Genomic DNA, 13194 nt, shown 5'->3' with positions numbered 1-13194 from the left:
GCAGGCTTAGTGGGCTTGAAAAACTGGCCTCTAAGGATTATCTTTTCTGTAAGGGCCTCATTAAAACAAAAATTACACTTTTCTACTGACTGCTTTTTCTTAAACGCTTTCTGTAAATATTAACATTCAAAGTAATATCCAGAATAAAACCTCATCTCCACTTCTAGAATATTTGTAAAACTACCAATATAATTTTACTATGAAAGGACAATTTTATTTATTTATATGATTTATAAACCTTGGGAAGACCTCAGTCTAGACAGTTTATCAAACCAGTTAGCGTGTGAGAAGCCTGTTCTCCAATTTTTACAACTTACCTTAGCACAGTAAATAATGCTGGTGTGCAAACAGCTACGTCTTCCATCAATTAGTTTCTAAAGTGGTGGAGGAAGGCTAATGAATTGCAGAGTCATATAGAAAAATAAAGTAAGATTATTTAATTCAGTATTATGTGTGCTCAAACTTGTTTTGTTTCAGACCATAAACTTTGGTGCATCTAGTACAGCCAAATATCAGTAGTATCCAGGTTAAACAAGAAGAACTGAGCCTATCAGAGAACCAGAACCACGAGAGGTGGAGATCCATCAACTCCCCACAGTGACCAGTGACGCAGATGGTCAGGATTTTAATGACAATGGCAGGATTTCTCCTGGTAAAATTACTGGTAAAACCTCATTTTGATAGATAACACCACCATCATCAGGCTCAAGGAATTTTATTTATAAAACCTATGTAAAATCTTACATGAGAACCAGAATAAAAATTCTCAGTGGATCTAAGTGGTTGTTCAAGTGAATGGAAAATCTGGCTGTTTGCTGGAATGAAGGACAGATGCCTGGTAGCTAAAGCTCCATGAAATACTCTGCAAATCTATGGGTATATATTAGCAACAGAATAAAACACTCCCCTCCAACTTCTGACAAAACCGAAAACATGGAAACAAAGATGTAAGTTAAACAACTCCCTTCTGGAAGAATGCTAATTAACTTTTATAGGTTACATTTTCTTGATATACCGAAATCAAAATGACACAGCCATTTGTTTTCCCTGGCAAAGTCATGCACATCACTGATTATTCAGGTTTTGAAAACCGTGTATAATACATACTACCACCTACACAACAGCACAACGCTGACATTTCAGCACGGAACATGTTGAAGCAGTATTTCTGTACTGGAAAAAAGAACAACTAACAAAGACATTTCCTAGAAGGTATCCATCGAAGAGAAGAGACTAATGTATAAAACATGGGCCTTCTCTTGAGAGCCTTAGGTTACAGATGCCGTTTACACCACATCATGTTCCCAACATAACAAATCTGGCAGAAGCACCAGGTTGAAAAATGGAAAGCAATTTTGTTTTGATTTTGTGGAGCAAAAAAGACTTACAACTTCTTACAGTAACTTTTGTGAGGCAGAGTACATTGAGGGGAATTACAAACAAATTGCCTGAATGCCTTTGCTCCATATTCTTTCTTACTTTAAAAAAGCGTTACTTAATGGAGGCATCACTTTCAATAAGCCAAGATAAGATGACTGTATTCTTAATGCCACATCAACCATCTTCTGTTGCTCCTGCTCATGAGAAAGCCTTTACTTTTCATCCGTGAGAAAATCCAAGTGTTCCTACAAAACTGTACATGAGTTCCACCCAGATAACTTTCTAATTACTCAGGAAGAATGGACAGTGTCTCCTTACATAACAGCGTGCTGCCTGCTGAGCAAGGGAGGCACTCCCTGCCCTGCAGGAGCCAGGTACACTAGGTATCACCTGAGTCTCTGCTGTAAATGGGTGACTTGAGTGAAGTCAGCAAAGTCCATCAGTCCAAAAACAGTGCGAAGGGCACAAAACCCAGGCTGGATCCTCACAGCACTCCTGGCACTAGCATGAGGGTGAGGAACTAGCTATGTTTTCTCTGAAACAGTACACACCAGGTGCCCTCACACCCAAAGCAGAGAAACATGGTAGATGATCCAGAACAGAATTTCTAAGTGTAGACTAACTCCTTGCTGAACTCTTGACTAATCAGCCTGTAAAAAGAGGATAAAAGTTTCTGATAAGGCTGTGTGACTGTATGATAATAAACTGCATTTTCCCATGAACTTTAGCAGTGAACACTCAGCATTTTTATTTCAGTGAGGTCTTGTTGAAATAGCAGTGATTTGAGCCCCAACGTGGTTCCATCACTGCAGGCACAGAGTGAAGATGACCTGCTGGTACCAAGCAGCAGCACACTCAGCCACAGATGACTTCATTTAGAGATCATCAATACGGCACACACAACAGGCTTCCAGCACTGCCATAGCTGTGGCAGCACAGTTAAACCACAAATCTAATGAAAGCCAAAGACTGCTAACAGTTTGGTTCCCTTAACACTCTTTTTGTTAAAAAAAAAAAAAATAGAGAGAGAAAAATGGGAGCTCAGAAGATCATACATGAACTCAGAGAACACATTAATTTCAACACATTAATAAGAAACTCACTTTAAAGGAGTTGGCCTTTGCTTCCATTTTCACCCAAAGATCTCAAAGTGTCTGAATTGATGATAAATGGCAAATGACACTAAAGAGAATGGTAAACAATATAAATCAGTTTTAAGGGAAAAAAAAGATCCTTTTCTTTTAAGTTATTGTCATAAAGCTGTAGGCTGAGAAGACCTGTATATTAATATTATTTAAAAGATATGTGTCATGAAACATTTATCAATTTAGCTAAGTGTCATTTTTGACACCAAACAGTTTAGCCAAATGAATGTAAAGCTTACATCAAAATAAGCACCTAAAATAGTATCTTTAGGAGTTAATCCAGAGTTAAAGGAGAATTAACTTATTTACAAGCATTCATAATATATCAGTTATGGTTAATTAGCGTGGTAGATTGCAGGAATGTTTGAATCTGATAGTAATCAAAGGATGGTTGGGGTTTTCAGTCTACTACTCTCTTTTGATGCGCTTTTTTTGTTTCCAAAAGCTTTACCACCTATTACACCCCAATTAAACTACCTACCCTATGTCTTTTCCATCGTACACCCATGAGTTATTTTCCCATTTGCTTATAGTCCTCATTAATTTAGGAAAAACTGCCTAGCTAAAAAAGGAACAACTCCGAAGTTGAAGCAGAAGTTGCCAGTTCAGAACTGAACATGAGGATTAGGAGAAGTGATACTCCAGACAGTAAGGAAAAAACAGCAGAGGACTTACACTCTCCATGATTGCAATGGCATAAATATGATTGCTGATGAGGCAAATGTCCTTTCTTTTGGAAAACATTAATTAAGCTCAGTGTGGCTCTGTTTACAGGGTAGGACAAGGATCACTTCCCAGATACTAGGTCCTGTCACACACCCTAAGCCCATGCTGGGATTTCCCCCAGCCTCCCTTCCTTCTCCTCTCACAGCTGGTTTCTGTGGGAAAGAACCCATGCACATTTCACAACTGAAAAAAACCATTATTTTTACTACCCCCACACATTTTTTTTTCGTACTGGAAGGAACTACCTTTTACTAAAGTCACCAGAAGAAATTCTTAAAAATTCAGTGATAACAATCTGCAGCCAGCTCTGTGAAGCTGAAGGCTACCGGAGGAGCTCTCATGGAACAACTCACTCACAAACTCAGGATGGATTTTGTTAAAGTATTGTCTCAGTTTCCAGATGCTCAAAACAAACAAAAAATACTATGATGTCACAAAATCTTTGTGGCTTAAAAGCCACTTAGTCACTTTCACAACTATAAGATCAGTTTTGCTATCATGATTACAGAAAATTCACATCTGATGTCATCCACAGCTGGAAGACAGAAGCCCTTGACTGTTCTGCATCTTACTGTTTACAAATGAAAAAAGGCTCTAAAGGCTTCAGCCTACTCAATCACTGAAGCAGAGTACTTTTGTTCTGTATAAGTCAGTAGAATTACATCTTCCCATCTTTTTTATGAAAGGAGAATAAGCTTCAGATTGCTTTTAAAAGGTTAGTCTCCCACTGGGAAACACCAGACTGGACTCCTCAGCAGATATGGTTAAGCTCCAGTTTACGGAGAGAAAATTAAGGGGTGGGTTTAGCAGAGGACAGTGAGTGTGCCAACTCTGGCCAGCCATCCACAGCTGCTAGCATTACAGACTCAGAAAGGAGTCTGAGAGACAAGTCACTGGGAAGCAGTGTTAGGAATGTGAAAAAACCAGTTGCCTCATCATCAGGGCCATGCAGCCAGTATAATTCCATGCAATCCACACAATTCAAATATATGTAATACTGCATATGAAAGGAAACCTAGAATCAGCCCCAGCTTTTTAAGCTGTCAGCCAGCATGGGTATGCAGATGGAAGTGAAAGTTCTATTTTTAAGTAACTCAGCTACCAGCAACAAGGGGTCTCATCACCCATGAACTTCTAGGCGATTAAAATTGCATTCCAAATACTGAGTTGCAAACTCTTCAAGAACCAATGAACGAAGGCATTTTAACTGTATCAAAACTGAGTTCTGAAATCTGTTCAAAGCATAAAATTAGTACCACATGTTTTCCCCAAAAAATCAGTAGCACTAAGGTGAGGAATTCCTACTGTATATTCTGTATCAAACATCAAACCAGACATTCACATTTGCCTTAGCAAGAAAGTGCTGACCTGTCAAAAAACTTGAGCTACTGCTCTACTTAGAAGCTCAAGTCCCACTAAAATCAGAAGATATTCAAAGGCTTAAAAGGAAGCCACTGCTTCAGCAGTTCACTAAATCAGAACACAAAGGAACTCTTATGAACCCAAACTAAACCTGCAAGTATCCCTTACATGGCGAGGTGAGTCACCATGTAAAGACATTGAGCTGGTGAAGGTGAGGTCCAGCAGAAGCAAAGAACTAGTGCGCGGTCAGGCTGCGTGTCTTTAGCATCAAGATTTCCACTCCCTCCCATACGGCCTGGTCCACCCTACTCATCAGTAAATGCCATGTGAGCAAACACACCTCGAACAGACACACTAAGCTGGTTCCTCAACCCGAAAAAGTGATAGCAGCAATGCCTCCTGTCCCCAAAGTACTACTGCTTCTGCAGGCACAGCTACAATGGTGGGAAGAGGTACAAATTGCAACCCTGTCTCATGAGGCCAGGTCAGCAAAACCTTGTTTAAGGTGTCACTGAGAAACTCAGTGACTGTGACTCTCCCAGAAGCACCCTGAACTACTATGTATTTGCATCCTGCAAAGTAAAAACACAAATCTCCCTCTGTAACAAAACCCAAAGCCACTTCTTGGTAGAAGCAGGACCACAAACCAGAGCTCTTCCCTTTTCAAAAGCCCACAGTAGCAGGATTTGCTGTGATTTTGAACAGTTTTTCTTACTGCAAAAGTATTTCAGTTGTCACTGATGTGTTATGAACCACAAAAATGCTAAATCTATACACACCACTTAGGAAGAGGTTATTTCATTTGGCTATATGACAAAGCTGCAGCCACCATAGCAGCTCTGTGCTGTGAGTCAATATCTAAAGTAAAATCCTGGGCTTCCTGAAATTAGTGGAAAACATCAAATGTCTAAAGTAAAGCCAAAAAGTCGTATCAGACACTACAATAATATAAAGTCTGATAAGAGTCTGTTATCACTCATTAACATGAGATTAGGAGAATTAGAGGCCTAAAGGTTAGAAAACACCAGCTGTAGTAGATATTTTATAGGGAGGAAGATAAGCACAGTGAAAAACAAAAGGGACTACGCATAAAGAAATAAAATGCTAGACTGAAATGACAGAGAAACTGCCAGAAAAATCACGGAAGACTTAAATGCACTAATTTTTTACTCTGTCTAAAACTGTTGAAAATCAGTTTGATCAGCCAGTCAAGAAGATTACGCTGGTGTCAGGGCAATGACAGAATTATATAAATGAAGAGAATAATGATGGATCTAATCCCTTCCCTGGGTGAAGGAGGGAGTCCTGCAGAAGGCAGGTGCTGCAGGAAAAGCAAGAAGCTTTCAAGCTACTCTTGACCATGTCAAAGATAAGAAGGCACTACAGCATAGGTCAAGGGCAAAGTTTCAAGCTAGCAAAAAAAAAAGTCCCAATACACCTTCATTTAACATAAACCTAGTGAAATTCACAAAGATCAATAATTACGAATTCAATGGTTCAGTCAACTCTATTTGGATTCAATGTAAATTTTCTTCAAAAGCCAGAGCACAGGTCTACCTGGGGTTCATAGAGGCTGTCCACTCCTATGTATGTTTGACTAACACCTGCCATCTCATTCCTGGGGCTTGGAATTCATTCACTCATCTATTTTTAGGAAGTTCATAAAACCTAATACTATCTTCATGCTGAAAATAATGATATGATCCTGTGGTACGTGAGCGCTTAGGTTGATGATCATATACTGATCAAGACTTGGGGAAGAAGATGGATAGACATGGATAACTGGAGGAGCATGTTATTTGGGAAGGATAAAATGCTGAAGTACCTGCCCCTTAGGTCTGCAGAAGTAGCAGGCTCTCGGCATGATCTGAGCTGTTAAGGAAGTGATGATACAAGGATGAAGTGGGATGGGGAGAAATCAGCCACGACCACAGGACAGGGGAGGAAGCAGGATGAAATTTCTCTTCCTGCTGCATGCTGACCATCCTAATTTGCTCCTTCATTCTCCCTACTGCTGACTGGATATGTACTCCATCATGACCTGCTTTTGGGTTTCATCCCATCAGTTGAGGAATAAATCCCACACAAGAACAGAGGGGAAATAAAGGACAATTAGAGGCACTGGATGTTAAGAAGTCACTCACATCTGCTGACAGCTATGTTGAGGGTCCAGGCGGAATTGCCAGGTGACTTGCCAACAAAAGCGCTTCATTTTTTTATTGTCATTTTGTCTACAGAAAATCCCCTTACAGGTTCCAGTGTGATAAAAGCAATTAGCAAAACCCACTCAAATGAAACAATGAAGGGTCTCATTACCCTAGCTTACCTCCTGAGCAGAGCAATGGGAATTCATAGGACAGTTTCTATACCGCACAGTGAATTTTGTGCACAGTGAAAAAGCAAACTGAGAAATCAGAAAAAAAAAGTACTCTAACACCTAACTGAAAAAAAAGGACGATACAGAAGTATGTGGAAAGAGCAGAGTGATAAATACAGACTTTATCTTTTACTGACATAAATCTAGCATTACCCACCAGCCAGACTCTGCAGCCAGGTTGCAATGACTATCAGCAGAACTGTGGTAGGGCCCAAGGACCTTATTTATATTACAGAATCCAACTGTGCTGGTTGCCTTCCATATAAAGAGCAGTTTTCAGAAATTTAGCATACAAAGTCATGTTTATTGAGGCTGCTTTGATCAGCCCAACCTTGGAAAATGAGAGAGATGTCCATATTCTGTACTGGCTTGCAGTAAAATTCATACTTTGGCAGAGAACTAAGTGATCTGTCCCTTCCACAATCTTGAGAAACTAACTGACTGCCATGAGCAGGGAGGACTTTCCAGTACCTTGCTGCCTTTAAAGAGATTATTTTATATTTGCCACCAAAAGTAAAAAGAAGCATCTGATACAGCAGAGTGAACCTGTAGCAGTATCTGATTGGTGTGCCTGGGACTAAATAGGATATCAGAGGTACAAATGGTCACGGGTGGTAACAGCAGGGATTTTGTCACCCAAAGCCTTGGGTTCTGCCCACTGAGAAAAGCTATGGGACATGGCGATGTCCTGCATGTGTGGGAATCCTAGGGCAGCTTTCACTTTGGAAGTCACCATCATCACAATGCACATGGAACTTCCATGTTTCTGCCACCTCCAACATTTCAGTCTTTCATTGAAAACTGAGCCCAGTGTGAAGTCTTCAATTCAATGACTGAAGGATCAAAACCATATCTCTGTTAGACATTCCTAACACCACCAATTACCTACAAAGTTACAGCTATAAGCATACTGTTGGGTTGTTTTTTTTTCTTACATGACCTGATGACAGAAACCATCTGATGTTCCAAATCAACACACTGTATTTGTGCTGAAAACAATTACAAGAAAAATCTTCGTGGGCTTTTGTTTTGATGAAATGAGTCTTATCATTACAGTTTAAGTTGGCTTATCGCTCACATTACCATTGTATATAGTGCATTTGAGTCTCTGGAACTGTTGAAACACAATTTGGAGTCATGAGATCACTCATACGCCTGGCTCCTAAACAAGCCTCAGAGGTATTATTAATCACAAGATACAGTGAAACAGTGTGCAAAACAAAACAAAAGATTTATTTACTCTCTAAGCAAAAAATTGAAGCATTGGTTCATCAGGTCCCATCTGAATTATCTGGTCTTTTATAGCCTTGGCTAAAAAAAATGGCTGCTCTTCTCCTTTCTCCCAAAACAAGCAAGCAAGCATGCAATGCGGAGACTACAAAGCAGCAACAGCCAGTAGACACACATTGGTCCACCCAAATGTTCTTGGGGCTGGGAGAAAGGGTAGACAGCAAGTTAATTCTGTCCATACTAACTTGTCATTGAGGCACAAATAAAGCCGCATCAGATGAGCTTGCCTGCACCTTTAAGCAGGTATTTATTTGCAACAGCAGTATTCAACACTTTGAACAGGAGATAGCTTTGTTTGTTAGTTTTGGATGCAGTCTTAGGCTGTCTTTCATTACTTTTAATTAAGCCTTTTCAAGGTTTAAAAGGACATATGCATCCACTAATGAGAGTGAATTTACCTCCCTTTCTTAAGGCAAAAGCAGAATGGTAAGAACAGCCTATGTGATAAGCACTGTACTACTCATCACTCAAAAGAAAAAATAAACCAAAGGTAGGACATCTTTCTGTGCACAATTTCCAGTACAATTGTGTTCAAGCACAATTTACTGTAGCTGATGCGGAAGGCACTGCTATGGCCTAGGAGATAAAACTGGATGGGTCACAACAACTGTGCTTTATTGGACATCTGTCCCTGAGGGCAAAACATGAAGGTATGTAGGAAGCCTGAACTTTCTTCTGAGCCCAACAGACCATTAATGCTTTTGAGCATTGTCTATTTTAGCTTCTTACCATTGCAGAGCCAACAGGAGTGGCACGCACAGTTCTATTTTAAAGTCTTCATAACAGCAAGTTTTTAAGGCTCTACATTTATTATAGCTGATACGGCTCTATCTGAGCAAGTCTACAGGTTATGAAAAAAACTCCTTCACTCATAATGTGGCAATGTCAAACAAAGATCTAGAAGCATTTTTACTACATAGGACACAGAAAACTAAACAGCTTACAGAAAAAAAAAATTCTGACTCATTCACATATGCAAGATTTCTTTGAAGCTTAATTATCATTTTTGTATCTTAAAGCAGCAATGCCAGAAATTCAGCTGTCTCTTCAACCACAAACCAGACATTGCACAAGCAGCTGTTTCCCAAGCCACTGAACGCTGAAATACATGGGGAACCTCTCCAGTCCCGCTGTGAACAATTCTGTGTTGCCCCTTAGCAGCGACAGATAATTTAACCTGGCTTTAAAGGATATTATGTGCAAGCTGCTAGGACACAAACTTCAAATTTCCCTCATTCAGTCCTCAGAAGGAGCCCAGGCTCTGAACCTGGCTCATTGCACTTGTTCCAGGGTCTGAAAATGAATCTCCATCAGTCACGTATGCCCTGATGGCAACTGTTACTGAAAAGCCCAAACATCTTTTGTGTACTGTCATGCACTGTAAGCTTAATTTTCATCACCACATACACACATCTAAGTCCTACTGCTGCTGAATCAGAAGCTTTCAGGCATGTATTTGGGGTTAAGAAAAGCACCATGTACAAGCCTGCTCCCCCAGTACTTTCATTTTTCCTCCCTGTTTTGCTCAAGTATCAATTCTGTGGGTTCATCGTGTTTTTCAAGTGGTTCTTGGATGACTCCTGAACTGAGAGACATTTTCACTTCTCATACAGCTACACAGCTGCTCCTTTTAAAATGGGAATCACACATGAACATTGCAGTGCGGGCTCTGGCAACATGCCTCACCCTCAGCTGTAGGGCTTGGAAATTTGCTATTTAAGCAAAACAGTGATCATGCTGAAAACTAACCTAGACATCTGAAAATCTTTAAAAAATTGGAAAAAATCCCATCCAACAGAATAGCAGAAGTTTTCAAAAAGAATAAGGAAAAAACACACAGTCCACTGGAAACATTTTACGAATACTGGTACCTACCGAAACAAATGTATCTTCAAGGGAGGCTCTTTCTGTCTTAATGAAGTATAAGTCTGAGAAGAGTACATATCACAGATCAATTCCTGAACAAGTGAAGGAAAAAATTATACCTTATTATCAATCCACTGAGTTATTCTCAGAGAAGCTTCCCAAATGCAACTCCCAAAGCTTCTCATGCTGAAAAACCAGCTGGAGAGAATTAGTACGGCTATGATCTATCACACACCAGAAGCTCTGAAAAGGAGCTACTATAACCTAAAAAACCATGCCAGCACTGAAGAGGAAAACATGGAGCAGTACCTCCCAGCTAGGGAAGTGATGACCAAACACTACTGTAGCATCGGTTGAGTGGAGCAACAATGGAAATCACTTAAATGCTCTTGGAGCAGATACCAGCAATTGTCCTCCCTTCGGTAAGCATCCTTGCAGCCCTATTAGAAAGTTGGAAATCATCTCTCTGAAGCCTTCAGAGACTAACTACTGTAATAAACTGTGATTAAAGGGGCAAATCCCCCCTTCTGCCAGCATGCATATGACGGGGAAGAAAGAGTACAAAAAGACTAAAATACTGACTTCTCAGGAACTTAATTTTAATCACCAATTCTCTGTCAACTGTCTACTGCACTAACAGCAGTAGTTCCTCTTGTTATGGAATAGACAGGTTCGTATTGGGTTTGTTTTTTTTTTTAAATTACTGCCACAGCTAATAAATTGCAAAACTTCTGCATTCTCATACAGTGTTGAACTAATACCATCACTTTTTTTTCCTAAATACTACCTCATCTTAAAAAGTAATGAAAATGTGGCAATTTTCTATGATCATTTTTTCAACATATTATTAAAAAATGTTGTATTTTGTTCAATCTTTTTTTGCAAGGTTAGTGACATCGGAATTTGTGATGACCACACAAGAAAAAAACTGGGAAAAGGGCTTCTGAAAAGCAAGGAATTGGGGTAAGGAAAGAGCAGACCACGACGCGGTTTGCTGATTTTTCTGGAGAGGCACAAGAAATCAGATAGACAACCACACCTCGCTGTGCTGCACTGTCTTAGCCATCACTAGCAGATTGATTCACACAAACAAGAACTTCATGGGTGTAGAGTGAGGCTGTCAATAAGCAACATGAGTAGCTTGTGACAATCGTTCACAGGCTCTCCGGCAAGTCCCTGGGATGCCATGGACCAGGAAGGAGATTCTTCTTCAACTTCCCGCTATGGACATGAGCCTGCAACACGCAGTGTTGCAATCTGGGTTTTTGCTGCAGCATCAGAAAGGGACAGCTTAGAACAGAGAGGACATTCTAACATCCCATTTTAGCTTCATTTTACTTGTCTGTCCCTCCTTCATCTGCCTCCACAGGGCCTGCGCAGGCTGCCCTGTCAGGACACCATGCAATACTCTCCCAAGTAAACAGGGACAGATCCACTGCATTCAGCTAAAACCTCCTACTGCCCAGCCTACAGTATGGAAGCGCATTATTTTTTAAGAACATCAGAATATTGCTTAGGAAACTACAAGATTAAATCACGAGAAGCACAACCATAGCATTTTTCTGCTGATTTGAATTACGAATAGAAAGTACGAGCAGTTAAGAGGAAACAAGATATGTTCTATACAAGAGCCAAGATTTTTTTTCCTGACATGTGCCAAACAAGGAGAAGAAACAGAAGAATCTGGCACCATTAAAAACAGTTTGTGGAGAAAGGAACTGAATATCTACAGCCAAGCTCCATGTGGTTTGTAAAGAGGAAACTTTTGTTTTATGGGACTCTCAGTCAGCCAAAATTCTCCCAGACGGCGTGCAAATGGATATTAGCCTAAAAACCTACATGCATCTTGTAGAAGGATCAGTAAATGGTGGGGAAAGAAAAGGAGCACTACTCAAGTTTTAAATCAGAATTCAAAATCTGCCTCATGGTTGAAAAAGTTAGTTTACCAGACAGCTATAATGTCATATATGGAAAGTGTGCTGGAAAGGAAAGGCAGCAAGTTAAAAGTACAAAACTAGAAGTCAGGAAAATGAGTTCCAACCCTGGCTCCAGTACCAAGTAGCTCTATAAAATTTGGATAAAAGAGAAAAAGACTGCCAAGTTAACTGAGATTTTCCTTAACTTCATATAGTGTATTAACATTGCACTTACGCTGTTTCTTTTAGCTTCTATATTTCCCCCACTCCCTGGCATTATGATGCACTAAGTTTAGTAAGTGAGTAAATGGAGTACTGTGAACACTTATATTACCTTACCAAACCAAGCCCTGCCCAACTTCTTAATCAAAATACTTGACTGAAAAAAACCCCAAACAATCTTTATGGGGCTGTATTCTCATAACTGAGCAAAACACTAAAGCGGCTGACATGATCCAACAGCTTAGCTGAATATTGCAAAAAAGCGTGGCATTTCTGGCTTAAAACAGTAACTAGAACTTGTACTTCAGCACACAGGAGAAAGGGAATGGGCAGGCAACAGTTCCTCAGCGCATGCTGAGTGGTTATACCATGGAAGAACTTTTTTCAGATTCTCTGACAGTTGTCTGAAGGCCCTGTGAAGCATTCAGCCGCGTCACCCATAAATCAAGAGGAGAGCACATTTACCTCCCATTTACAGCAGGGGAACTGAGGCAGAGTCCACAGGCAAGACTGCAAGGTCAGGAAACATCCAAGTCCCAGCACCCCAAAGAAGTCACTCCTCAATGGGGATGCCAGAGGCCCAGGTAGCTCTGTGGGTCGGGCTCCAGTCTGTCCTGCAGTTGCCTGATGATGCAACTCTCTGGTTATATCACCAACAATTAAAACACATCAGGTGGCAAACTTTGCCATCGTGCTTAAAGGTGAAGTAGTTAATAATGCCTGTGAGAGGATACTAGGATTAAGATTTGCCCCTTGGTGTCTTCCTTCACACGAGCCTTTACATGGAATGTTTCAGCTAAAATTTGCCAACTATCATGCTTTCCTCCTCTAAATACAGTAGTAAGCATGAATCTCATTTTTGAAGCAGTCTGTATTTGCTTGGGTCTTCCTCATTCGTACCTTTACGTAC

General features: G+C 40.3%; 1 protein-coding gene and 1 long non-coding RNA gene across 2 annotated transcripts in view; both read right to left on the bottom strand.

Moving 5' to 3' along the window:
• CYP7B1 (cytochrome P450 family 7 subfamily B member 1) overlaps positions 1-13194 on the bottom strand; it is a 126555-nt gene that overhangs the window by 106967 nt on the left and 6394 nt on the right. The window lies entirely within an intron of this gene.
• The window catches only part of LOC308061033, a 41653-nt gene that overhangs the window by 23176 nt on the left and 5283 nt on the right, over positions 1-13194 (bottom strand). Inside the window, exon 2 of the long non-coding RNA XR_013927032.1 lies at positions 1-13194. This exon is cut by the window's left edge and continues 23176 nt beyond it. This is a non-coding gene — a long non-coding RNA (uncharacterized lncRNA).

The sequence above is a fragment of the Falco punctatus genome, assembly GCF_963210335.1.
Source record: "Falco punctatus genome assembly, chromosome: 3".
NCBI lineage: Eukaryota > Metazoa > Chordata > Aves > Falconiformes > Falconidae > Falco > Falco punctatus.
The sequence above is the reverse complement of the archived record's forward strand: the minus strand, read 5'-3'. Positions and strand labels throughout refer to the sequence as shown.